This window comes from Neofelis nebulosa, chromosome 17 (genome assembly GCF_028018385.1).
Source record: "Neofelis nebulosa isolate mNeoNeb1 chromosome 17, mNeoNeb1.pri, whole genome shotgun sequence".
Classification (NCBI taxonomy): domain Eukaryota; kingdom Metazoa; phylum Chordata; class Mammalia; order Carnivora; family Felidae; genus Neofelis; species Neofelis nebulosa.
In genome coordinates this window covers 54181961-54209840 of record NC_080798.1, presented here as the reverse complement: position 1 = coordinate 54209840, position 27880 = coordinate 54181961, and the positions used below count along the sequence as shown (strand labels likewise).

The window sequence follows — 27880 nt, the reverse complement described above, 5'->3', positions numbered from 1 at the left end:
CTCTGTGTCCAGACTGTTGGTAAACTCATTTCCTGAGTTCTTAATTTCAGCAACTGTATTTTTCACTTTTACCATTTCCATTGTATTCTTTATAAAATATTTTGTTCTCCTGTGAAAGTGTCTATCTGTCATGGTGATCTTAAAAAAGTGGCAACTTCGGGGTGCCTGGGTGGCTCGGTCGGTTGGGTGTCCAACTCTTGATTTCTACTCAGGTCATGATCTCACAGTTCCTGAGATCGAACGTCGCATTGGGCTCTGTGCTTACAGCATGGAGCCTGCTTGGGATTCTCTCTTTCTCTCTCTCTCTCTCTCTCTCTCTCTCTCTGCCCCTACCCCACTCGTGTTCTTTCTTGCTCTCTCAAAAATACATAAACATTTTTTGAAAATCTGACAACTTCAGTGTTTACTTCGTCTTTATTCTGTTACTTTTGCTCATTTTTTCCACTCATTTTTTTGGTCGTATCTCTTGTTAGCTCTCATAATTTCTTTTTCGAGAACTAGACATAGACATTGTGTATGAAAAATTATAGGAGGTCTAGATGAGCCTTCAGCTTCTGGTAGGCAGTTAGAGTAGGACCGAGCTGTTCCAAGCTTAGGATTCAGCCTGGGAAAGATCTGGTCTTTTTCCTCTTTGCACTATATAGAGAGTATAGTTTCCTCAGAGTCCTGACCGAGAGTCTGGTGGTAAGTTACCTCTGTTCAGCCTCTTGTTGGAAACTGAACTCCAAATTTCATCTCCCCAGGACCACAAAATACCTGAAATCTCTGTGAGTCTCTTTAGCTGACTGCCTGCTATTTCTTGGCCTCTCTAGTTTAGGAATTGGTGAATGCCTCCTGGAGAGTCAGAGCTCAGACCTTTAGGCTTTTCCTCTCCGCCTCCCCTTGCAAGATTCTGGCCCCTCAAGTGCTGGCTACCTTAGAAGCCTAATCTTCACTTTCTCTCTCGCTCACACCATAAGACTGTCAAAAACCCTGTTCAGTTTTTTTGCTCCTTAGAATCTGTCACTACTTGGCTTCTCACTCTGTCTGTCCAGGATTGTTACAAATTGGTAAACACCCCAAAGGAACATGGGGTATAGAGTGCTGTGCTAGCTTCAGCGAGTTTTTCTTTTCTCAGATTTTGGCCCGTTGTTTTGGCTCCCTTGATAGCTCTTTAATGGTATTTAGGTTTTCTAGTCGTTCTTGGGGAGAGGTTTGTTTTCTGTGGGTTACTCTGTCCTCACCACGAGCAGAGCCCCCTCACCCCCCCCAGGACTACCCTGGATTATGTGCCTTAAACGTGAGAGGACTAACCAGGTAAAATGAAAGATCCCTTCACCATAGTGAGTGTTTAGGGAACGTTCCTTCATTTCTGCTTCAGAGGAGACCCCATCCTCAGGTCCTTATCATGTCCTACTACTTATTAGTCTCTCCACCCCAAGCCTGTTTTCTAAAAAAGACTCTCAAGTTTTGGACTAGAGTATCAGTGTGACGCTGGAAGTATGTAGTTGTGTTTTGAAATATATATATATATATTATATATAAATATATATATAATATATAAATATATATATTATATATAATATATATATAATATATATATATAATATATATAAATATATTAAAAATATATAATATATAATAAATATATTAATACATAAATATATATTAATATATTTTTAATAGTATACTATTATATATATATTCATCCTGAAACATTTACAGTTGTGATGAATACCTATTCATCACAAGGAAAACACTTCTTTTTTTTTAATTGTATCTATGTGGAAAGGATGGATATTGTGCTAATCATGGCACAATATGTAGAAGTGAATCATTGTGCTGCATGCCCTAAACTTCTGTCTGTCGATTATTTCTCAGCAAAACTGGGGAAAATGATGAGTCCCTAAAATTTGCTTTAAAATAACCCGGCAAAGAGTTCCAGTGGGAAGAGGAGATTTGCCATGTGTGGATATTTGTTAAAGGTGGATTATGGCTACATGGTGGTTCATTATACTATTATGTGTCAGAGTGTTTTGATATTTCAATAATAATAATAAAAAACTAGACATGGAAAGAGATTGACAACCATGGGAAAAATATGCCCAACCCCTACAGAATAAAAATCAGAATTTCTAGACTATTGCATTAAGGCCCATGTACTCTTTGCACCTCCAGTCGTGCCGTGTTCTGAGTTCCTTACGGACGCTAATGCATTTTCATATTTTATTTCTTGCCTAGTATTATTTTTAAATAATTTACAAATTAATTGTCTTTATTATATTGTTAAGGGAATGAATTTCCAAAGAGTTTGAAGGAGAATTTACAAGCTGTTGGAGGCACCCAGAGCCCTCCCGCCAAGAAGCTTTACAAACTGCAGCAAACATAAAATTACAAATAAGCATCCCTCCCCGCTCTCCAAGCCCTCCTCCATATTATAAAACCTTGGCTCTCTGTATCTCTCTCTCTCTCTGCCCCTCTCCTCTGTTTGCTCTCTCTCTCTCTCTCTCTCTCTCTCCCTCTCCCTCTCATAAACAAACAAACAAACAAACAAATAAGATGAAAATCAGCACTAATTTATACTGCCTGCCATACATAAAGCATCATCCTAGATGCCGTACCTGCGGTTAATCCCCAGGAACTCTGAGATGATTGTTATGTATTATTCCTTGGTACGGGTGTAGAAACTGAGGCTCAGAAAGTCTAAATAGCTAGCAGCAGGGTACCAGGTACTAAATGGCAGCCTCCGGTTGTGACCCAGGGCCCCTTCCCTAATTAACGGAACAGTGGTTCTCAAACTTGAGCCTGTATCAAAATCATCTGGAGCCTTGTTAAAATGCATACTGCTGGGCCTCACCCCTCAAGTTCCTGACTCAGTAGGCCTGGGGTAGGGCCCCAGAATTTGCATTTTAATAAATTCCCAGGTGACACTGATGCTGTGTATTTGGGGATCACACTTGGAGGAATGTTGTTGTAGAGTGCATTATTTTCGGGAAGCAATAATATGATTTGTTCCCCTTAGATATGCAGAATAATCTTAGTGGTTCCTTCTAGGTGTTGGGGAGACAGGGACTTTGCTGTCCAGAAAATAGAAAAAATGCCCTACGGCTTTGATTTCTTTTACTAGCGGAGCGGCTCTCCTCTGGGAATTTCCACGGCCAGGAGACTGGACCTGCATGCTGGGCCTGGAATGCACTCAGGGTCCTTCCTGTCACTTTGCCGCGGGTGGACAGCCTCACCTCGTAGCAGCACGGAGACAGTCTCTGTTTATGAGCCACTTCGAAATCCTTAGTACCTCTCAAGGCCCCAGTCCCCAGTGTTGGGTCCATTAGGCCTTTCACTGGAAAGGCATCAAGTATAGTCACAGTAAACTTGGGAATCTTTGCTCCTTTCTGGCACCCCCTGCCACTCCAGCCTAGTTCTCCACTCATATTTCCCTGCCACCCAACCTCTTCTTCCTACGGCATTGCCTGCAAGGCTCTTCCAATGCAGTTAGGGGATGCTTACATTCTGCAAAGCTGTCTTATAGTCAAGAGGGCGAATCAGGATAATGGTGACAGAGGCTTAGTGGCCTTGGGACCCTACTGGTTAGCAGTTAAGAAACTGCCTGCCTTCTAATACAGCTATTGTGCTTTGCAGCTGGATGGTCTTGTAGAACTTAAGTACTCAGTGCTTCAGTTTCCTCATTTACAAAATAAGTATTCTGTATTTCAGAGTTGTTGAGGATTCTAAATGACCTGTTGCACACAAAGGTCTTAGTAAGTTGTCTGGTACAGAATAGGAGCTAAATGGGCTACCGTGGAGAAGTGTACCTTCTCATATGCACAAAGGTCAAGTATACTGGGGAGAGACTGGAGGTATGGAATCTGGACTGGAATTTGCAATGACCAATGCTAGGATGAGTTGTTTGGACCGTTCCACTGAGAACAGCCTCAGTGGAAAGGATAGGATAAACAAAGGCACAAATATAGCCAAGGGGTACAGAGATGGGTCTCTGGCCAAGAGAAGATCCACTCCTTGCCTGTTCTTTGAGCCTCTTCTTCCTTTCTGCCTACTACTCGTGATGGGCTAGAAATTCAGAGAACGGCTTACGTTCCTTAGAATCCTGGTCCTCTCCAGCCCATGAACACATCACACCTGGCCAGGCTTACCTGGACTTCCTCCTGCCATGCTTTGGGGTGCTTTCCCTCATTCTCTGGTAGAGTCACCACTTCTTTTGTGTGCCATGCTACAGAACAACGTTCTTCTGTTTTAGACCTGATGTTCAATTATGTTTGTGTGTGTGTGTGTGGGGGGGGGTGGATTTCATCTCGGTCGAACTGATTTTCTCTATGTTTGCCATGGAGACATGCCCATTTTTACATTCTCTGTGCTTCAGTGGGTGTTGGCTGAATGTACAGATGCACAATGAATGGATAAACAAGTGAAGGGATGAGTGAAGACAATATTTTCCGACTGAAGACCAGCCCAGGGCATAATGAAAATATAATACAGAGCCTCAGTACTCAAAATATGGCCCAGGGACCCGTAGTACCTGCCTCACCTGGAAGCTTGTTGGGAACTCAGAGTCTCCGGCCCCACCCCAACCCTGCTGAATCAGAGTCTTGGTTTTAACAAGAGCCCTGGGGTAACTCACGTGCATGTTACAGGGTAAGGAGACTGGTCTAGTGGTTAAGAGAGAAAGCTCTGGAGACTGGACTCAAATTCTAGATCTGCCTCTTACCCAGCAGTGTGGACTTGAGCAAATCCCTTTTCGCTGCTGGGCCTTAGTTTCCACATTTGTCACATGGGCACGATGGTAATCGTTACCTCATGGTCTTGTTGTGAGGGTTAACTGTGTTAACAGATGTGAAGTGCCCTGTGTAATCCCGGCCCGCGACGTGGTAAGTGCCCAACAACCACGAGCGTATTATCACCAGCCATGGCCTTCTGATTGCACATGAGGCCACAAGGGAAGACAGAGCTCACTAAAGGTCTGAATGGACACGGTGCCCCGTGTTTCCTCTCCACACCGGTACCCCGGGTGTTGGAGGCCGGCTGGCCAGGGGCTGTCCCTTCCTGTGTGGGGCTCCCTCGGAGGGGCGCTGCTGACGTGGGTGGCATGGCCTTCCTCTCAGCTGCCGCGCCACAAGCCCGAAGCTTCCTGGAGCTGGGGACAGCAGCCGGTCGTGGAGAACCACCCTTCCCCGGCGCTGAGTCATGCTGTCTCTATTCAGACAGGGATCAAGGCAGGTGGGAAGCTCCACAGGCCTGGCGGAGGTGCCCCAGGCGCGGGTTTGGGTGACTCATACGGTCCCGTGAGTCACACTTATTACATAAGGGCGGATCAAGAGCATTCAAAGGCCACACAAGCCCAAATCTGCCCCCACGGCCTGGGGAGGGGGATGTCAGTGGGAGACCCGCCTAGAGATACGTCCTGGAATCTCCAGAAATTTGACCCCACTGCTCAGAGGTCTCTTCTCACTGTCACCATCGTCACTGAGGTGGTTATGACTTGAAACCAAGGGGTAAGTTACTTTTTGAAATAAGAGAAAAGCTGTAGGTAAAGAGATAGAGATTAATTAGCACCCCCCAGACTGGGGCTATGAAAAAGCAATAATTCCTTCTTAAGAGCTGTGTAAAAATAAATGCAGAGTCAAATTAAAAGGCAGCCCAATAAAGGAAACACATTTATCCAGCGAAGGAATAAAGCTTTTACCCCAGTGAAGTTAGCAAAGCTCTTTCTTAAAAATATGAGTATTCAGGGATGGTGAAGGAAGAGAAGGACTAACACCCGGGCTCCCGTCTCAAGGCAGAAACTCAGGAGATTTCTGATCGCAAGTTGGCCTTAGGAAGACTTGCGACCTTTGACTCTCTAGGTTTGAGCTAAAGACACAGTATGAAACTACAAAAATATTTATGAGAAGAAAAATTATTATATATAATAAAGGAGTGCTAAAAGCACCCTTTCAGTCCAACTTTGTGGTTTGGTTTGGTTTATAAATATTAGACTTTCTGGTTACTGCAGGTGTCAGAAAGGCTGTTGGAAAGTCCTCAATACCATGGAAAATGCTACTGTTAAAATATGACGTAAAACAATAAAGCAGAAGACAAGATTTCTTTTTTAAACTTTCAGGTGGAAGGTACGTTAATAATAACAGAAGCTTGCCCCAGTCTTAAATTAAGAAAAACAAAATTGGAGGGGTACCTGGGTGGCTCGGTTAAGTGTCTGACTTTGGCTTGTGTCATGATCTCACGGTTTGTGAGTTCAGGCCCCACATCGAGCTTGTTGCTGTCCTCACAGAACCTGCTGTAGATCCTCTCTTTCTCTCTCTCTCCCCCTCTCTCTCCCTACCCCTACCCTGCTCTCACTCTCCCTCTCTCTCTCAAAAATAAATGAACATTAAAAAAATCGAAATTTGAAAGACTCAAACCGAAAAAAATTGCCGGTAGTTATCAGGATTCAGGGAACATTTTTCCCTCTTAACATAAATTTTCAAAACTTTCTGTAATTGACATTGGTTTTTTTTTTTTGATAGAAAGGTGTGCATATGTACAAATTAGTGAATATGTTTGCGTAGACCATATATGAATATGTCATGTAAAAGCAGTATATAGTATATATATAACGAATATAATGTGTGATGTAATAGAATATAATACACAGTAAACTGTAAAATTAAACCCAAAGGACAAGTCTGTATCTGGAGCATTAGAGTTAATCAGGTCTTCTTCTTTATCATATTCTCCTTTATATTTATGTGCAAATGGTGCCCAACAAACAAAAATTAGCCAGTTTGCAACTTTAGTCCAGTCAGCTTTAGATCTGTTTTTTAATGTTGATTTATTTTGAGAGAGAGAACACGTACGCACACGCGCGCACACATGTGGGGAGGTGAGGGGGAAAGAGAAAGAGAATCCCAAGGAGACTCCAGACTGTCAGCGTGGAGCCTGATGTGGGGGCTCAGCTTCAGGAACCATAAGATCGTGACCTGAGTTGAGATCAAGAGTCACATGCTGAACCGACTTACCCCCCGGGTGCCCCTGGTCCAGTGGATTTTAGAAGAAAGCTGTATGGGTGTGGATTACATGCTATATTAATCCTGATGGATGAGATATTTCTGTACGGAGAGCTCTGGTTGACTTCCCCACTGCTGGCCAAGCCAGGGACCAGGTTTTAGTTGTGGCGGTAACAGGTCTTTGAGCTTCATGGTAGATAGACCAGGTGGCACCTGGGTTCTTCCCTCTCATCCTTTCTTTCCCTCACCGCTTTAATAATTGTCGGTGGTTTTCCTGGGCCACAGAATGTCTCTGTCAGGGCCAGGGGGCAAGTTCGCAGGCATTTCCAACGCAAACACAATTGTGGCACTCTGAATCTATCTGCATGTCAGTAGGACTGTGGTCCTGTGCCTGAAAGGGCAAAGAGAGAGTCTCTCATGCAATCTCCAGATCCATTTTATGAAGAGAAGAAAATGAGCTAAACCAATGATCCTGACCCATCTCTCTAGGTCATCCTCTGATCGGGCCGGGCAGCAGGGACTTGGGAAACACACTCGGCGCTCCCCGAGAGGCGTGACACACAGTTTGGGAAAGACGCATCTTCCCAAACCCCTGACAAACCCCAGCCCGTGCACTCTCCAGCCAGCTGCCTGGTTTCTTTATGACCCTTGAGCTAAGGGTGACTTTTATTTATTTATTTTAACACAATGGATTTAAATGCTTACATCAATATGCGCCTGTTACTCTCAAGCCTGTCTTTTGGCCTCAATTTCGCCTAAACTATTTGAGTCTTCAAGGAAGCCCTTCCTGGGTGTTTCCGTCCTCGTCATTCCAGCCCCAGCTCTTCTTTCCTGTTGGAAGTACTACCGTGTTTCCCACTGGCACCCCTGTTCCTCTCTGCCCTCCCCCCACATTTCTTTCTGCACACAGCGGCCAGGAGGCAAATCACAGCAGATTTTTCCTTGCTTATTGCCTTCCAACAGCTTGTCACTGCTCTTAAATAATATCCACACTCCCTACCCCGCTCCTAGAGCCTGCAGCCCCTGCCGGCCTGCGCTCTCCCGCTCCCCCCACACATTCACTGGGTTCCAGCCACCCAGCCTTTCTGGTCTTTCTCACACTGAGCTTGAACATCCTATTATATACGCCTCACAGAGGTATGGACTTGGTCTTGGTGACGTCATGCTCCCCAGAATGATGTCTGGCACATAATAAGCACTTGATAAATATGTATTGAATAAATGATATTGAATCTTCCAAGCAACCCTGTGGGCAGGATTTTTTTTTTAATCATCATTTTACAGATGAATAAAAAGAAGTTCAGAAAGGAGGGGAAATCCAGTAAGCAGTAGAACCAGAATTAGAATTCAGGACTTTCTGACATCCCACCAGATCACATTCCCTTAGTTCAAACATTATGGCTTTCTTCTGCTAAACTACATAGGACACATCGCCGTATGTGTGGACACATGACCTTCTCCTGGAGGGAACACCTTTCTCCTGTGTGAGTTCTGTGCTCCACTCTGCTCAGAATGCCCTGATCCTGGCTGCTTTGTGTTACTGAGCGACTCAAATTAAAGTTTACCTGTAATCCTCTAAAACCAGTGTCTGGCTTTGGGCTGAAGAGCCTTGTTTTCATGCTGGAACATTCCTTCATAACTACTGCCTAGTGGAGGCCTTAAAACACTACCTGTCCATCCTCTTCCCTCCCAACTGGGAGCGATGAGGCCACCCCTTCAGAACAGGAGTCTGGCCTCCTCCTGCTTTTTTGCTGATACTCAGAACTCCTCGAGCTGCATGTTCTTGGATTATGGTTGGAGTAGGGGTAGGGGTGAGGATTTCTTACATCATTGTGCCCTTGCCGCCCTTTATTGGGTCTCCATCATCAGCCATCGTCTTTCCCAAACTGTGGTCATGTTATTGCTATCTTCACGATGTTTGCTTTATGTACGTAATAGGCTCGCTTTTTTCTTTTACTTGTTGCTTTGAAACAGGTACAAAAACTTACAGGATTTCTTATATACGCTTCATATAGATTCTCTGAATGTCAGAATTTTACTGCATTTGCTTTATTATTTGCTTGTATAGAATTTCTGAACTATTTATACATGTGCGTGTGTGCGTGCACGTGTACATATGTGTAGGCATATACCTTCTGAGCTACTGAGAATACATTGTAGACGTGGGTATGTGTTTCTTAAAATTAAGGGTATTCTCACATAACCACAATGAAAATATCAAAACTAGGAATTTAATATCATTGATGTGATACTTTTGCCTTATTCAAATTCTGCTAATTTCCCTGAAGATTTCCTTTACACAAAAAGATTATATGTATCCGAATACATGTGTGTGTGTGCGCGCTCGCATATTTCCTGCTTTGCGATCGGTCCAGGATAAAATATTGCATTTTATTGTCATGTCTCTTTAAGCTTCAATCTGCAACAGTTTTTTGGCCTGTGTCATTCATGACCTTGAAATATTTAAGAGTCCAGGCCAGTGATTTTGTAGAATGCCCCTCAATTTGGGTTGATTCAGTCAATGCATTTTGGGCAGAACATGATATCAGGAGGCAGACAATGTCAGTTCGTCCCATTACCACCACTTAAGGTGGGGTCCATTGGGTTTCTCCACTGTAAAATCATCCTGTACTCTTTCATTAATAAATATCCTGTGGGAGGTACTTTGTGATTCCGTAAATATCCTGTTTCTTGCCAAACCTTGACCCACTTCTGTAAGCCTGATTGTTGCATCTTGCCTGAATCGATGATTACTATGCTGATTGCCCAGTGGTGATTTTCTAATTCCTTTATTTTTTTCTCCATTTGTTAGCTCACCTTCTATCACAAGGAATTGTAAGACCTCCCTTTCCATCCACTCTATTATTCATTCCCATGTATTATTCATATATTTATGTATTTACTTCTATCGGTATGTATTTGCGGGTTCCTGTATCATTCCCTGAGTTATGATCTGTGGCTAGCCCTATTTATTCTAATACTCAAGTCGTCCCCACTTTGGCCGGGGAGAGCCCCTTCAAGCTGCACCCTCTGTCCTTGTGATATGTTTCTATATTTCTTCAGGCACATCCTTACTTTGTGACTCGATGAGCTCTTCCAAGCTTATCTTAGGCTTTTCTAGTTCCATCTCTGGAATCAACCATTTTTCCAAGGGTTTCTGGATTCTTTGGGAGGATAATGATCATCTGGATGACAAATCTCTCCTTGTTATGGGGACGTCATTGCCTCTCAGTGAACAGAGCTACAAAACAGAAGTATGATACGTGTGTTTATGTATGCCCACAGAAACAGACCATAAACCTACACATCTATATCTCGTTTTCTACCTATATTTCTATCTATTTATCCATCTATATTATAAATTATGATTCCACATCCATACCTCGAACTCCAGTCTAACACACAGGGTTCATGTTGATCTGGCCCCTTTCTACATTTCTTTCTCTCTTCTTTAACCATGAGAAACTGTGATCCCATTATCCACAATATATTTACTTATTTCATCAACCTTAGAATGCACAAAGAGTGGTTTCAGAATTGCTAATCCATATTACTGTGAAGAACAAACTAACTACATGTCAATATTTGCGTATAGCTACTTTTGTCTTTAGTCTGAGGGATATCATCCAGATACTGTATTTAAGTTATTTGGGCTTATTCTTTGTTCCTCTTTCGGTATGGGCATGTTATTCATTCAATATAGAGTTAGTTCATCTGTTACTGTTTGTATTCCATTTTAGGGTTTTTTTTTTTTCATTATCCCTGTTGATTCTTTTTTATGTGAAATGCTAACATGCTTACAAATGTCCCTATTCTACAAAAAGATGCCCTCAGAGATATACACCTCCCCCATTCCTGATCCCTCCCCTCCAACCTTTCTACTCTTCCTGACCCTGTTCACGTACCCCTACACATAACCAAGGTCATTGGGTTATGATTTATCTTTCCGGTATTTAGGAGAATACATGTATACTTTCTCATTTTCTTTTCCTTCTTACACAGAAGGTGGCATATTATAGATATTCTTTCTACTTTGAGTTTTTTTTCACTTAAAAATAATTCCTGGAAATCACCCCTCTCAGTTAGTGGAAATCATCCTCGTTATTTTTCACCGAGACATTGTACTCAGTTCTGTATGGATGTGCCAGACTTGATTCAACCATCTTGTATGTATGGACATTTAAAGTTATTTCCAATGTTTGTAGTCGCAGACCGCTGCAGTGAATAAACTTGTGTGTGTATGTTCTCTTATTGTTGGAGTTCTATCTTCAGGGTAGGGTCCTAGGACTGAACTTGCTGGGTCAAAAGCTAAAGGCACACGTTATCTTGTTAAATATTGTCAAATTACTCTCTACAGGAGCTGTACCAATTCATATTTCCACCCCCAATTCATGAGAGTGCCTAAGACAGTTCACTTTTTAAAAACTTACAAAGACTTCTTTTAAAATTAATAGGTCTATAGCTAGCATGGTTGAAAAAAGATATCACTGTCCAGTAAAAGAAGACAATCTGGAAAATAAGTGCCATGTCAACAAAAGGTAAAGTTGTACTATAGCCAGTGATGATTGGCCGTGTAGGTCCTGCACCTGGTTGTGTTAAAAAGAGAAATTAGCAAATGCTCAAGAAATGTTGACGATCCGCCAATGTCGAAGTGACTTTCTTCGTAGCATAAGCAGAAGTTTTCAAGTGGGGCTTGAAAGGGCAAGAACGCTGTCTCTGTGGTCCAGGGTTCATTAGTGCTTGGTCAACATTCCAGGTCGAATTGGACTCATTCTGCCTGTTTCACATTTGGGATATGCCAGTCTGTGGACATCAGACCAAACTCCTTGGTGGGGCCTAGACGCTCCCTCCCTCTCTGCCTGACTTGCCCCGTAGCCCCCTCTGTTGCACTCTACTCCCATATCTCATGAGAAGTTTCTGGTGACCGAAATCTCATCCCGGTGCCGACTGTGTACTGCCCGAGAGCTTACCTGTCGCTGGGCTTTCGTGCGCCTTATTTCTGTTAATCCTCCCCACCAGCCAACACCTTGCCAAGGCCTCACAAAGACAGAGCAGCTCACAGCAGGTTGAAATCCTGATGGTGTTCCTGCAGTTACTTTTTCCAGGACTCTTGCCCATCTCCCAACCCCAAAATGACTTCACTCTCCAGGTCAAGATCTTTTAGCTGTAAGCCTAGGAACAAGCATGGGTTTGATGCTCTTGCTTTTTTTTTTTTCCTAAAAGTACTCAGTGACTGGCTGGTGACTAGAGGGGACCATATCAAAACTTGTCACCTGTGCCCTGGAGTCTGGCATCTCAAGTTTTATTGTGCCGGCCAGAGGAGGGGAAAAACATTTAAAAAGATTTTTTCATGAAGGGATGAAGAAGAGGAGACATATGCCAGTCTCCTTCCGAATCAGCAACAAATAAAGGGTCCTGTTTATTTATTTTTTCAACCCGGTGCAAACTCTTATTTATCCAGACAACGCATTTGCTTTGCTACTTTTATTTCCCCCTTGAGGCTGCTCCCAAGGCCACAGAATGAAAAGGGCTGCGAGGAGTAAGCCATCAGTAAGCCAGCCTGCCATTCAGTACCTTTTCTTATACAACAGTTATTTGTAAACTAATCAATAAACTTTTCTTATTTTGTTTGCTCCTTTAGAACTCTTAGGCAGCCGCCTGCTGAACCATGAAGAAACTTAAAATAGCGATGATCTCCCTTCCGCGCTGCCTCTTTCCTCCCATAGAACCCGCAAGCCAATCTGTGGTGTTTATACTCGAGGCCATATGAAGCTAATCTGTATGGAAATAAAGGATAGAAATATTCAGATTGAGTTTTACTAAGTGAACCTGAGGTTTTTCTGTTCAGCAAAATAGGCCAGGTAAATGCGTTTCTGATACAGAATAAATCACTTGTTTGAAGACCCATATTTCCCTTTTGCCATTTTGCTTAGAAGTGAAGAATTCATAGTCCTCTGCACAGACTGTGAAAAGCGCCAAGTCTCTCCTCCCCACCCCTCCAGGTGGTTCCCTGAGCTGAACTCATCTTTCCATTAGGGTTTGAGAGCCCCACTCTCCCAGCCTAGGGCTGCAGGTGCCAAGGCTATTCTTAAAGAGCCAAGGAAGAGAGAGGAAGGGAAATGGGCCCGAGATAACATTTACAGAGCACCTTATTAGCCACATCCCAAGTCTTCACTCGGGGAATCTCTAACGTGAAAAAGGCGGTCTCTGGCCTTGTACAATAGGGTGTCGCCACACATTTAGTGTTGTGAGAGCAGAGGTGCGTCGGGAGGACATGGGAGGGGATCCTCACCAGCGAGACATGTGTCCGGGCCAAGTTTTCTGAAGCTCTTGATGCTAGAGTAGGCCTTTGCACTCATTCATTTATTCAGTCATTAATTCAGCCAGTATCTGTTGAATGTAGGTGCCATTTTAGGAATATAAGCAATGGACAAGACAGACAGGATCCCTTCTCTCATAAAGCATGTAGTCTTAGTGTACGATAAAGCATGGTTTGAGGTGTGGGAAAGAGGGGAACAGAGGAGAAGAAAGGCATTCCAGGTAGAGGGAATAGCAGGAGCAAACATGTGGAGGCTGGAAATAGCCCATTGCCTTCCGCAGCCACCCTGAGTTCATTAATACTTCCTGGTAACCTGAGGCTGGGAGTGGGGAGAAGTAAGCAGAGGGCTATGCTGCTGGCTTGTCCAGTAGGCAGGCCGACGAGTTCGAATCCCCTCTCTTTTATAAAAAGAATCTCCCACGTGCTGCTTCTCCATCCCAGGCAGGGAAGACAATAAATCTTAGGATTCTTGGCGTAAATTTTTCAGAGACAGCTCTTTGGTTCTATATAGCCAACCTGTTCTAGTGCCTCGGGGCGGAGCTAATGGAAGCAAAGCCAGGGGCAGGTATTGATGATTTGCTCTTGGGAGAAGACCATTGGCCAAGGCCAGCCACCTGTGGCCACGTGGCTTACATACTCAGTGACAGAGCTTGCCTAACGGTTGTCTAGTACATGTAGTCCATTTACAGAGTCTGGGAAACATCTGAACATTCTCTGGTTTGCGAATCCTGAGGAAGAACATATGACAGACATGAGTAGCCCTTACTGAATTATCGGAATTTTTTCAGAAGTGAAACCAGCTCCTCTTAACTGACAATTTTTTTCAGTTTATTTGTTTATTTATTTTTGAGAGCGTGGTGGGGGGAGCGGGGCGGAGCCAGAATCCCAAGAAGGCTCCACGCTGGCAGTGCAGAGTCTGACATGGGGCTCCGTCTCGTGAGCTGTGAGATCGTGACTTGAACTGAAACCAAGAGTCAGACGCTTAACCAACTGAGCCACCCAGGTGCCCCTTACCTGACACTTCTAAGTCAAACCATATCAAACTGCCAGAAGATGACCATTTTTTCTGTGTAAAAATGGCATTTTCGTATGATTTAACTACTATGTTTTAGGGACAGTATGGAGCTCTTGATATTTTATTATTTCACGAAGTCTCCCCCCCACAGCTGAGGTATATATTATTAAGTTCCTTGTTCCATAGCCGAAGAAATTAAGACTCAGTAAACTGCCCCAAGCCACACAACTAGAGGAACTAGGATGCAGATTTGTGTGGTTTTGTCAAAATCTTGCTGTGATTGACCTGCAGGAGTTCTGTTCTCTCTGCATGGGAGCCTGTGGGGCCACTGAAGGCCCTGTGGCCTGGGTGGGTCCAGCCGGCCCTTTTTACTCCGTGAATCAACCTCTGTGCTCTGAAGCCAACCTGACTGCCGCTGTCTTGGTCCCCTGCTCGGCTGGAACCACAAGGGGCTGGAGGACAAGGTGCAGACATTCCGCTGGGGACTTGGCTTCTGATGAAGGTGGAGGCCAGACAAGATTCTGGAAGTGTTTTGGAGATGACTCAGTCTCTCCAGGGGTTTTTCAGAATGACTGTCTCAGCACCTGTTTGCTCCCCTGTACCACAGACCCTGTTGTGTCAAGAAGTCTCCCATGACTGAATTATTAACGTCCACGCTTGCAGGACCACCAGCCCTTGCCCACATCCTGAGACTTCAGAAGGGAATGGCAGTCAGGATGGGCCAGGTCATGCTGGGGAAAACAAACACTCCACGGATCCCAGTGGCTTAACATCATCAGTTCCTCTCTGAGTCCGTCTGTCCATCTGCCCTGCCTGCATGTCGGTCTGTCTCTCCTTCTCCCTCAAGCCACATCTCTAGCAAAGTGATGTCAGGAGGGTCTGCTCATCAGAGGAACGCAAGGCACCTGGCTGAAGGAGGCGCCCTCTCAGCATGTGCTTCTATAATCACCTCAGCTTAGGGAGAAAACAGGTCAAATTGTGCCCTGGTTTTTAAAGCTTCCGCCAAGAAGTAGCACACATCGCTTCTGTTTCTATTCCTTTGGGCAAGCTGAGTCACATGGCCATAGCTATCTTAGAAGAGGGTGGTGAAATACAACATTATCACGTGCCAGGAAGACACAGCACAGAAGTGTTTGGTGACAGCACCAAGGACTTTCACAGCTGCTCCAGGCAGCACAGAGGAGTGCGTGCTCACCCCTGGACCCCTGGACCACTAGACGTGGCTCTGCCAAGCACGTAACCTCATGGAGGACCGGTTCGATAGGACAAGAGGCTGATCCGAGCAAACTCTAACAACCAAAGAAATCATTAGGGCACATCTTAGTGCAGTTCCATCCCTGAGTGTTGCTATTGTGGCAAGAGGCTAGAATCCAGCGAGCCAGGGGACCTCTGTTTCCAGCATCTCTCAGTACTGCCAAAGCATCTCTTTTCCCTTGGTCTTCTATCCCAAGTAGGCCTGGGCCCAGAGAGCAGTCCTACTTGAATAATTGATAGTAAACTTAGATATTACATCTAAAGAGTCCTTCTATATGAAAGCCAATGGTAATTATATGGGAGAACCTGTCAAAATACCACTCCAGAATCCCCTTCTGAGTTATGAAAGCCAAATAAACATTTTGAAATCTTGCTTTGGATAGGTGTCAGTTGCTGGGATGAGTTGCATACTATAAACTGATGACATTTAATGTTCATGTCAAATCAATTAAATATGCTTATAGTTTACATGTCTTCATGTAATGGGTGATGTTGATGGGTTCTTACAAATTCTGATGTGTCCGATGCGAATAAAGAGAGTTTATAAGCAATATATTTTTAAAAAAAAAATTTAATGTTTATTTATTACTGAGAGACAGAGAGGGACAGAGTGCGAGCAGGGGAGGGGCAAAGAGAGAGAGAGAAACACAGAATCTGAAGCAGGCTCCAGGCTCTGAGCTGTCCGCACAGAGCCTGATGTGGGGCTCGAACTCACGAACAGCAAGATCATGACCTGAGCCGAAGTCGGACACTTAACCAACTGAGCCAACCAGGTGCCCCAGTTTATAGGCAATATTAGGAGAAAAGAAGAAGAGAAAGCTATTTAGTATGTAACTATTTAGACATTAAATAGTTCCACCTCTCCATTTTCTTAAACTCCATCTGGATCTGGAGGAGATACAGGTAGTGGGTAAAGAATTTAAATGAAATTCATATGCCAACACAAGCTTCTGTCTTCCTTGCTTCCTTTCTTATTTAAGCCAAATGATCATGTCTAATATGAATGCAGGAAGTGAAAGTTCTGAGAACATTTCACAATTATTATTTCTGCCAATAATATCAATCATTTATCCAACTAATGTTTATTTAGTGTCTACAATGTGCTGTGCACCGAACAGTGAATGAGATGGAGAAGGCCCTTGATCTGTTGGAAATTACGTTTTAGTGGAGACACGGACAGTGAGTGAGGAGTAAAATACATGTATAATGGAATTTTGGGTAATAAGACTCTTCTAAAGAAAAAACAAAGAGTGAGGATGATGAATGACAGGTTGTTGGAGGGAAAGTAGTCAGAGATACTTCTCTGAAGAGGTAATATTTGGGTTGAGAAATGAACAAAGTGAGTGGGTGAGTCATTGAAAGTTTTGTGGGGAGAGAGTTCCAGGCAGAGGGAACCATGAAAACAGGGATTCTGGTGTGGGAATGAATCTGGTGTGTCTGTAAGAACTCAGGCCAACCAACATGGTGGAGCTGAGTGAGTGAGGCAGGGTATGGGAGGTGAGTGCAGAGAGGTAGGTAGCAGTAAGAGCATGACAGCCAAGGTGCAGAATCTGGATTATAGTCCATAGGTGATATAAAATCACTAGAGTTGTATGAAAAGATCAAGGACATGATCCAATTTATGTGTGTCTGGAACAAGCTCGCTCTGGCTGCTATGTGGGGAGAACTAAGTAAGGATGCAAGACTGGAAACAGGGAGAGCAGGTAGAATATTTCACAAGTCCAACTTAGAAATCACGGTGGCTATCCAGCTGGTCAGGAGAGTCAAATTCTGATATATCCTAATGATAGAGCCAAGAGGACTTGCTGATGGATTGGATGGAAAGATGATGGAAAGAAAGAAAACAAGGACAGCCTCTTAGTTTCTGGGCTGAGTACAAGGTGGTGCCTTTTCCTGAAAGGGGAAGGAAGGAACTCAAGGAGTGAAATCACAAACTTCTTTTCTGTATTTCTAATGTTTGACATGCTTATTAGGCATCCAAGTGGTCATAGCAAGTGTGCAGATGAATCTATGAGTCTGGCATTCCAGGGAGACATCAGAGCTAGATATATCAGGGTATAAATTTGGAAGTCATCAGCAAAGAGATCATATTTAGAGCCAAGAGTCCAAGTGAGGTCACCTTGAGAGTGAGTTTTAGATATGGAAGAGAAGAGGGTGAAGTCCATAATCTCTGGGTGAACCAGCACTGAAGACTGGGAAAAGACAAAAGCTGGATTAGCCAGTGATGGGGGAGAAAAGCCAGGAAGGTGTGGTGACTGGGGAAAGCTAAGGCAATGGAAGGTTTCAAGAGGAGTGACCCGGGTCAACTATGGTGAATGACACTGAGACTCAAAGACATTGCCGTCTAAGACATGGGATTTGAACTGAAGGAGATGAAGACCACCAAGGAATTTAACAAGAGACTTCTTAGTGGAATCATAGGGGAGGCAGCTTTGAAGTATTTTGAAAGGGTAGATAAGAAATATAACGAGATACCAGAAAGAGTTGCAAGGTCTTTATTTGTAGATGCTCCATGTTTGGGCATGTCCAAATGCCGATGGGAGTAATTGATTGGTTGCTGATTTGGGGGTTGGAGGAGCACCTTTAAGAGAAAATTCCCAAAGATGAGATGGAAGAGGGTGGGTTCAGAAAGCAGTAGAGACGTTTGATCATCCTAAACAGGAGTAGAGAAGGCCGAGTCTGCATACAGAGATGCAAGTGGAAAAGAGAACACATTCTTCTGAATGCTCCTATTTTCTCAGTAAAATAAGAATCAGGCTCATCTATTGACAGTGAGTGTTGGCTGCTGCCTGAAGAGTGAGAAGGTGTGAGTAGTTACCTGGATAAGTGGGAGGAGGCGCTGAAGGCCCACTTAAGATATGTGGCCAGAAATCTCACATGAGGCCAGTAAGCATGGTCGTGAGTTTTTCTCTTGCCACATTCTGCTCAGGTCCAGGCATGGAGCAAGAAGAGAGGTGAGTTTAAGCGGGGATGAGATTTACCACAGCATAGACAGGGGGGATCAGGAGCCGAGGTCAGGGGGTTGTTGTAGGGATGGACCACGGAATCCAAACTGGAGGAAGGTAGGTGACAGCGTGGGAAGCCAAGCCTACAGTCTCTGATGGGTGTGAACACTGTTGAAGTGTGTAGATTAGAAGTGATCTTGTTTGTGGCCAGAAAGTCTGATGTTTTAAACCTACATATAGGAAGTGGTGCAGCTGTTGATAACATACAGACTTAAAGTATATCTTTGAAAAGGTTGATGGTATGTGCTGGAGAAAAATCACCATAAAGTCACGATCCAGAGAGAAGAAAAAGTAACAAGAAAAAGACTAACGTTACTTTTAGACTGTGGCTACTGAAAACAGTGGGTGAGAATGAATTCCTAAATTGAATAAGTTACATGGACTAATGAATCATGCCCAAATCAATTTCGAGATCTACTAATACAATTTGTTATTAATATTGTAGTGTTAACGTTTGATATAAATGGCATGTTTTATCAAGGAAAAGAGACTTAAGGTTAATCTTTGTAATAATCTCACGGTGTATGTCTCATGTTGACCATTTTTTCTTGAATGTAAGAGAAGCAACATTTAGAACAGAGTGGGAAATACTACGGATTCCATAGGCTCTCTTGGCAATAATGTAAACTGCAGTGGGTGACCTTGAACATATATGCCATTATTAATTGTGGTGATTCTGAGTCTTTGTGATATACTGTACTTCTCATGTGATTTGGGGGGGCTTTGTGAACAGCTGGACACCCGCAGAGGTGCATGTTAGTCACGTGAATGGCATCCAGTGTGTTCTTATGGGAAAATAGGAGAGAGGATGTGCACTACAGCTCTTGGCAGACCGCGTGGCAGCTTGTTACAGAAAGGATCCCACTGAATGGCACTCCCTGCAAGGTGACTGCTCTCCTCCTTCTATCGGAAGTGGAGTTTGTTTCCCCATGCTTTGATGTGAGATGACCTTGTGGCCTGTCTTGAGTACTGAAATGTGGTAGAAGGAATGTGGTGTGACTTCTGAGTCTAGGCCTCAAGAGGCCTTGTAGCTTCTTCTCACTTTTCTGGGACACACCTGCCTCCAGACAGAGGTCAAGGCTAGCCTTGTGGAGGTTGAGAGCGATAGCAGCAGGAGGCCCTACAGACAGACATGCGAATGAGGCCATCTTGGTTCATCCAGCTGCCGTGTGAGTGGCCCTAATTAAGATCGGCAGAAGAACCACCCTGCTGAGCTCATCCCAAATTGCCAACCCATGGAATCGTGAGCTAATGAGGGATGTAGTTTTATACCACTAAGTTTTGGCATTATTTGTTACACAGCAGATGGCCGATGCAACCAGTAAGAGTTACTAACGATAAGGACAGGGAGGGCAAGAAGTAACATTTATTGAGTACCTACGTTGTGTTGAGCAACTCCTGAGAACATTGTCTCGATTTTGCCTTACGACACTTCTCCGAGAGTGCACCATTTTCCTCCCAGTGAGAAAACCAGAGGTCACAGAAGCTCAGTAGCTGGTCCAAAGTTGCATATCTAATGCGTGATAGAGCTCGGATTAAAACACACCCGAATCCCCCTCTTTAAATACATTAGTTTCACAACTTTAACTTACTTACAAGACATCTCCATAAACCTGACATATCTTTATGCCATCTGAAATATTGTTTATTTAGTATTTTCTTCAAATTGGATTCCTTGAATAAGTTACCAGACAAATAAACATATTTAAAGCAGAAACATTTTGTTACTAGCATGAATAACCATGGCTGATATTTATTGAATGCTTTTCCCAGGTGGGCTCTCTTCTGATTGCTTTGCATGAATGAATTGATTTAATCCTCACAGCAATTCAATCAGGTTAGGGCTACTGTCATCATCATACCCATTGGAAAGAGGAGAAAGGTGAGGGAGGGGAGATTAAATAGTTATTTGATATCATGGGAGAAGTGATAGAGGCATGGTTTGTGCTACCAGCATCCAGTGGGTAGAGACCAGGGATGCCACAAAACATCCTACAGTTCACAGCATCCCACCTCCAGCACATCTGTCTATAGTGCCAAGGTTAAAAAACCCTGTTTCTGCCTTTCTAAATGGTAAACAGAAACAAGCATTACTTGCCATAAATAGAAATTCAGAAAAAAGAAAAAAGGAACAATAGTTGAATCTCTAGAAGCTGTTCCTTGCCAATATTGAGTCTTGGGAGCTCTCTTTTTGTTGAAAAAGAGGTTAACAAAATGTTGGAGAGATAGTAAAGGCTAGCACCCTATAGAGACTCTCTGCTTGGTGTAATCATTGCAAGAGACTTATAGTTGGCATTAAATGTCCTTGTGTGATTCTAAGTCATTTATACCAGGTCTGTGTCCCTACCCACTCATCCCACGGTCCACTGAAGGAGGGGTCATCCTTTGGGGAATTGTGGCTCTGTATAGCAGCTGGGCAATCTGTATCCCACAGGCCAAGCCCTGCCCATCACCTTCTTTGTTAATCAATTTCGGAGGAACCTAGCTGTACCCATTTTTTAACAAATCGTATATGGCTGATTTTGCACTACAGAGACAGAGTTGCTATGTGGCAGCTGAGACGATTTGGCCTGTAAAACCTAAAATATTTACTGTATGTCTGTTTACAGAAAAAAAGCTTTGCTGACCCCTGCCCAGAACTATGCTTGGTACCTAGTAGGCACTTGGCCTACTGTGTGCTGATATTTGCTGGATGAATAAAGCCCTGGGAGATCCTACTCCTCCCTACATAATTGTTTGTTTATTTGTTTGTTTGTTTTTGCATTTCCATTTTGCTCAGTATGAAATGACAGCTCCATTCTTAAAACAAACACTTGTCCACCGAGTAGTTGATCACTGTAAGCTGCTCCATGTTAGGGCTCAGAGATATAAATGGGTCTCCCTGAGAGGGGATCGTGATGGATCACCATGTTCTTAGGAGTCTGAGCTATTCCCTTTCTCCTATAGCTGTTGGCATTCACTGCACTCTCTCAGCTCCAGAGCTAAGGGATATATAATAGACACGGGAAGACCTATAAAAGTAACATCTGAAACTGCCGCAGAGCTGAGTATTGATTTATTCATTACTATAAATTTTTTGTCATTACTATGCAATTGCTCTATCTCAGGAAGAATTGATAGATGTGGTTGGAAGCTGCAACCCACTGTGCAAAACTTTTTCCCCCTCCTATAATTTCCTGTAACTCTCCTGAAGAATCATTATTCCTTATTACATGGCGCTGGCATGCCACCTATTTAGATAAATGCGTGAACAAGTGTGCAGTAAATATTCATAGTGGCCCATGTGTCAACGGTATATGTCACTAATTAGATAATTTAGTAGTTCAAATAAATAAATAAGAAAATAGAAGCACACCCAGGAAAAGAGTGAAATAAAACACAGGCTCCTTGTAGGAATCTGGGCAAATAGGACAGCTTTTCAGGTTAGAGGATCGTCTTGGATGTTGGAGGCCAATCGAAAGGTCACAATGGTGTTTAATGATATTGCTCACACGTGTGGAAGAACACAAGTGCCATGAGTACATATGTCTACTTGGGTCTTCTTAGCAAACTGCATACTTGTTACATAAGCAAGACCACTCTGGATGGGTCTCAGGCGATTTGGTGGCCTTTTGCCTCTTCTGTTTGTTTTCTTGGGTCTGCTATTTATAACCTGCTGATACCAAGAAAACTGGGCTCAGAGCCTGTTGGTGACGGATTCAAGTTCTGAGTCTGATATAAAGTGGGTAAGTTACTCATTCCACTTGGGCCTCGGTGTTCTTATCTGCAGAATGGAAGTGGTTATAGTTTGGGGGATAATGACAACGATGGTGATGTTGACATGCAAATGAGGCAAGAGACAGGGAAGCCCTTCGCAGAGTCAAGTGTTCCTAACAGGTATTAAAAGAGTTAAAAAAAAAATTTTTTTTTAAATGAGTGGTCTCAAGAAAAGTGAAATAGACAGAGTAACTATTTAGAAAATCAACGTACTGGGAGCTCCAATTTTGGGTGCCTCCTTTGTGTCAGGCATCGAGAGTATAGATATTTCTATAGGGTACTGACTAGAATCCAGCTGGGTCAAGTAAAGGATGGTTTTCCTGTATTTTACAGACGGGGAAACTGAAGATTAGAGACACTCAATGTAACCTGCCCAAGACCACAGATGTGGTAAGTGATGACAGATGGAAATCTGCCTTTCTCTGGCTTTATCTCCCATATCCACTGTGTGCTGCTGACATGCTGTTGCCTCCAGGTTTAATTGAAAGGGCTTACTTAACTTTGTTTTTCAGAAATAAAAGACAAGATTTCACTCTGAGTTGTCCAGACAGCTTGTCTATATTGACCAAACTCATGGTAATCTTCCTCAACTGAGCAAGTCAGAGTTCTGTTTACATAAATGTAGTTATCCCATACAGTCAGTTTGATTAAGGGTCTCTATGGTGGCCTCGTAAAGTGGTGTTAAGCAAAAATAATTGGATCCACTGAATCCTGAGATCTGGCTGATGAGCTCCTAATGCGTGAATCTGGCCTTCGCCCTTTCCAGTGGTGTGTTAGAATATTGAGGGAGTTGGATTCACTTTGTCACACAGCTAAAACCAAGTCCCTTTAGACATGCCTAAACTAGTCATGGCCTCGTCTGGGCATATCCATTTCTCAAATGCAGGTAGGATGAATCCCGCACGTTGTCATTAAGCAATCATATGAAAAGTAAACTTATTCCTACCAGCCTGAGAGCCAGCCACATTATCTGATCAGGCCACCACCTTTTTGGTTTGGGTTTATCTAGTCATAACTGAGAGCACTCATTAATTTATTCAGCAAATATTTAATTTGCACTTCTGTACAAGAATGAATTGCATTCATGTGATTGTACCAATTCAGGGAGCCCTGATTAAGAGCCAGTGCTACAGTTGTTGAACAATGCAAATGTAGATGGATAGATGTATAAATATATGGGTGTGTAGATATGTGAATAAATGAATGAACTGATGGATGGGTGGATAGATACATGGAAGTGTCTTAATCATCTTGACACCTTTTTAAGCTTCCTTCTGACCCTCAGGAAGGCTCAGAATTATTTCTCAATATCTCTGTGAGTAATGGTGGTACCCAAATGAATCTCTGCAGATTCCATATTCACATGCACCATTGCAAATTTGCTTCCTTTTTAACTTCGGTTCTGGTATTTTGTCTCTTGACTAGTTTTTGTCTCTTAGCCAGTCCTTCCCACCTACCATTTTGGTTGCACTCTCTGCATGGACTTGAATCTGGGTTCATCTCTACTTCTCTCTTTGAACCTCACTGGGAGCCTCCCAGTAATGATGTCAGTGCCCACAGGGGTGGAATTCTACAGGGTGGATAAATGGATAGATGCTGATCGATGGGAGATTGTAGGTGGATGGGGGAATGGGTAACCGTACTGTTCACATTTATTCCTCCCACATCAGCACCGGTGCCTGGCTCATGATAGGTGATTACAGACTTAGGGAATAGGTAGTTAGGTGGTTGAATAAGTGGGTGATTGGGTGACTGAGTGAAGAAGCGGTGAGCAATTGAGTGGGTGATAAAAGGATGGATGCATCTATGCACAAATGAGTGGATAAATTACTGTATTGGTTATTGGGTAAGTGGGTGGATACATTGAGGAATTGATAAGTAGTTGAAAGATTAAAAGGAACTATATGGGTGGATACTTGCATCAATAAATGAATGGATGGGTGGGTGGAAGGATGAATAGATGAATGGATGAATGGATATATGAATATATAATTGCCTGGGCAAAACTTGAAGGATCTAGGAGTGCATGGACGATTGCGTGCATAAAAGAATGGATGGTGGGATGAATGTTTGGATTATAGCCCTAAAGCCCTGTTGGGCACTAAGAGAGGACAGGCTGATACCTAAACTCTCCCCTGATTATGGCCAAAGTAAACAATCCTCTTGGTTTAAAGGAATGATGCTGCTGGCTTTGAGAAGATTAAGGGCATGGCACACAAGGGCATGGAAAGTCTGACTGGCTGGTCAGGAGAGTGATAATGACTCGTGGTTTCCAAGCACTGTTTATAAAATAACCAAAGAAGCAATGAGTGTGTTTCTTGGTTTCCTTGAGGCCACAGTGAGGAGGGATATAACCTCAGCAGGGACAGCTTCATGTGAAAGGCTAGCCAGCACAGAATGCATGATTGCCTGGAGGTTACAGACCCACTGTTGACCAGATGGCCTTGCTATTTTCTGCTTTTCATCTTCCTCCTTTCCTTTCCTTTCCTTTCCTTTCCTTTCCTTTCCTTTCCTTTCCTTTCCTTTCCTTTCCTTTCCTTCCCTTCCCTTCCCTTTCCTTTCCTTTCCTTTCCTTTCCTTTCCTTTCCTTTCCTTTCCTTTCCTTTCCTTTCCCTCTTTCCTTTCCTTCCTTTCCCTCTTTCCTTCCTTCCCCCCTTCCTCCCTCCATTCCTTCCTTCCTTCCTTCCTTCCTTCCTTCCTTCCTTCCTTCCTTCCTTCCTTCCTTCCTTCCTTCCTCTTTATTTGTTACTCACTACCCTGGCCCAGGCAGGGGTGATTTGGGGCCAGAAAACAGAATCTTCAGGGAACTCACCCATGCTTTGCCTTCAAATTTGGAACTTCACCTAGGAAACCAGTTTAGACTTCTGGGTGAGCGGGCTAGATGATTTCCCTGCTCAGGATCATTTACCTCATATGTGTTCTGTTTGACTAAGGGGTTCTGTGGTAGAGAATGGCACAAACATGAGTCCAAAAAGATTTATTTTGTGGTGACCTTGGAAAGTTTCCTATGCTTTGAAACTCAATTTTATCTGCTAAAGATAATTGGGGAGAGGGTATAAAATTAAAAAGACTTGTTTCATATGGTTACGCTAAGAATTAAAAGAAATAGTGTGAGGAAATCACTACAGGATTGGCCCCTCTAGGTGTCTTATACAAGTTAGTGGTTCTTCGTTTTGTTGATTCCTTAATCTCTCTTCTGTAGTCAGAGTACATCAGCCCATATGAGACCTGGGTATGGTTTAGATGTCAAGTGGGCCCATTCACTTGGTCTGTTAAAGACTTGAGGAAAACACTGGCATTTCCTCCTGAACATATATATATATAGAACTGCCACATGATCCATCAGTTCAACTCCCACGTGCATATCCAAAAGAACGGAAAACAGGGACTCAAACAGATACTTTCACACCAATGTTTCATAGCAATACTATCCCAGATACCAAAAAGGTGGAAACGACTCAAATGTCCATCAACATATAAATGGATAAACAAAATGTGGTGTATCCGTACAATGGGATATTATTCAACCTTAAAAAGAAATTAAATTCTGATACCTGTTACAGTGTAGATAAACCTTGAAAATATTATCCTAAGTGAAATGAGCCAGACACTGAACGACGATTAATGTGTGACCCATTCATGTGAGACAAATTCGCAGAGCCAGAAAGTAGATCAGAGGGGGAGAGGGGGGTAGGAAACTCCAGGCTGATGAGTAAGTTTTGGAAACTGATAGTAGTGATTGATAGTTGTACAACGCAGTGGATGTACTCAATGCCACTGAACTGTATATTTAGTTATGAGACATAATTAAAATGGCACATTTTGTTGTGTATATTTTGAATTAAAAAAAAAATGGTGCCCCCCAAAAATGTCCTCAAAAAAAGGAGAAAAAAAAAGATTTGTGTCTGTGCTCTACAAAGGTTTGCCTCCCTTTGTGTGGTCCGACAGCCAGGATCAGCTAATTAGTCTCAGAATATGGTTAAGCTCTCCTACCGCAGGTTGGTTTTCCAGGATGGGAGGCAGGGATGACCAAAACTGGTTCCACTTTTTCTCATGTTACTGCAGGCATCTCATCATTCATTCCGTTGGCTTCGATGAGATAGCTATTGTTAGCTGCCATTGTTTTTTGACCGGGTGATAGTGCTCAAGGTCTAAATTTCTGGAGGTGAAGGTGTGATTGGCCTAAACACCTAGAAGAAGAAGGGGTTGGACTCTGGACAGACAAGAGTGACAGCGGTCAGGAGGAGGGTCATGTGGAGACTCTTCTCACCCCTTCCTCCATCAGTGCCCAGAACGTTGAAAACCGTCTTACCCCATAACCCCTACGGTTCCCAGATATTTAGATCAGGGAGGCCACGGAACGAAGTAAGACTTTTCTGGCCCCAACAGAGAATGGCATACGTGGAAAACCCAAGTTCTGCTGGAATCCTGTTACAATATATGAAGAGCCAGAGACTCAATTATGGGTACTCTGAGGACAAAATTTCAGACTTTGCTCTGGCTTTTGTCAGCTTAAGACTCTTAAGGTAGTTTACACAAAGATTTGTATGTCTGAATTTTTCCCTGGCAGGTTCTCATTATAACCTAGATAACACAAATCCTGAATATTTGTGGTTAGCAACAATCAGGAATTTTCAAGTTGTCTGACATTTTCTAGCCATGTAGATCACCACCTAGGATCAATATTCGGCTCTGAGACAAAAGGAGACATAGAAATGGTGGGAAAGGTTTTCATGGTTTGTGCAGTGTCTGAGTTTAAGCTCCTTCTCTAACACCTTAACCTCCCCCTCCCCTTTCTTCCTCTCTCTCTCTTTCATTTCCACATGCTCGCACACACCCCATACCTTTTGCCCTACAAAGGGTTCTTTGAGAGCTATGCAAAGGAAAATGCACATGTCTAACCACCTAACAGAGGTATCACCAGCCAGCGCTGCAGAAGGGGAAGGGGGAAGAGACGTTTAAAAGTGAGGTTTTTGCGTTCTCTTTCCTTTGCACTCTCCTGGCCAGAGGTTATACCCTTTGCTTCTAGGGCAAACTGGTTTCAGATCTCCCAGAGTTGAGCAGAACGACTGTTACCACGTCTGTAAACAGAAGACTGTTTACATAAAAAATATAGATTTCCTTTAAGCACTTTGCTTAAGCCTTTAGTACGTTGCATTTACATTATTATTGTTTATGTTCCCAGAAGTCGGCAGGAGGATGGCCTTGTTGCAGTTTATGTGGTTTCGTGATTCACACTTGCTGAGGCAGCTATCACACAGGGCGGGGATGGGGAGGCGGGGAGAGTCAGGGAAGCGCAGAGAAGATTAGAGCAAGCTCACTTGTGGGATCTATAGCCTTCACGTAATGGTAGGGCCAAGGGCCCGGGGATTTCTGAGTCAGTCTCTCAAATTCCCAGACATGTTTATCAGTCTTGAATTTCAAAATTGGCCCACCCAGAATAAAGCCGTGTTGCACCTGATGTTTCACTGTGGCCGTGTTTCTCGGGGGATTCTCCTGAGATCCAAGCTCTTTCCCCAGCTTCAGCTTGACAGTGTACTCAGCACCCCCGTCC

At 43.4% G+C, this 27880-nt stretch overlaps 1 long non-coding RNA gene across 1 annotated transcript in view; it reads left to right on the top strand.

The window, feature by feature from the left end:
- LOC131499372 (uncharacterized) overlaps positions 1-27880 on the top strand; it is an 800352-nt gene that overhangs the window by 405696 nt on the left and 366776 nt on the right. The window contains exon 8 of the long non-coding RNA XR_009255831.1: positions 22660-22716. This is a non-coding gene — a long non-coding RNA (uncharacterized LOC131499372). The remainder of the gene's footprint in view (positions 1-22659; positions 22717-27880) is intronic.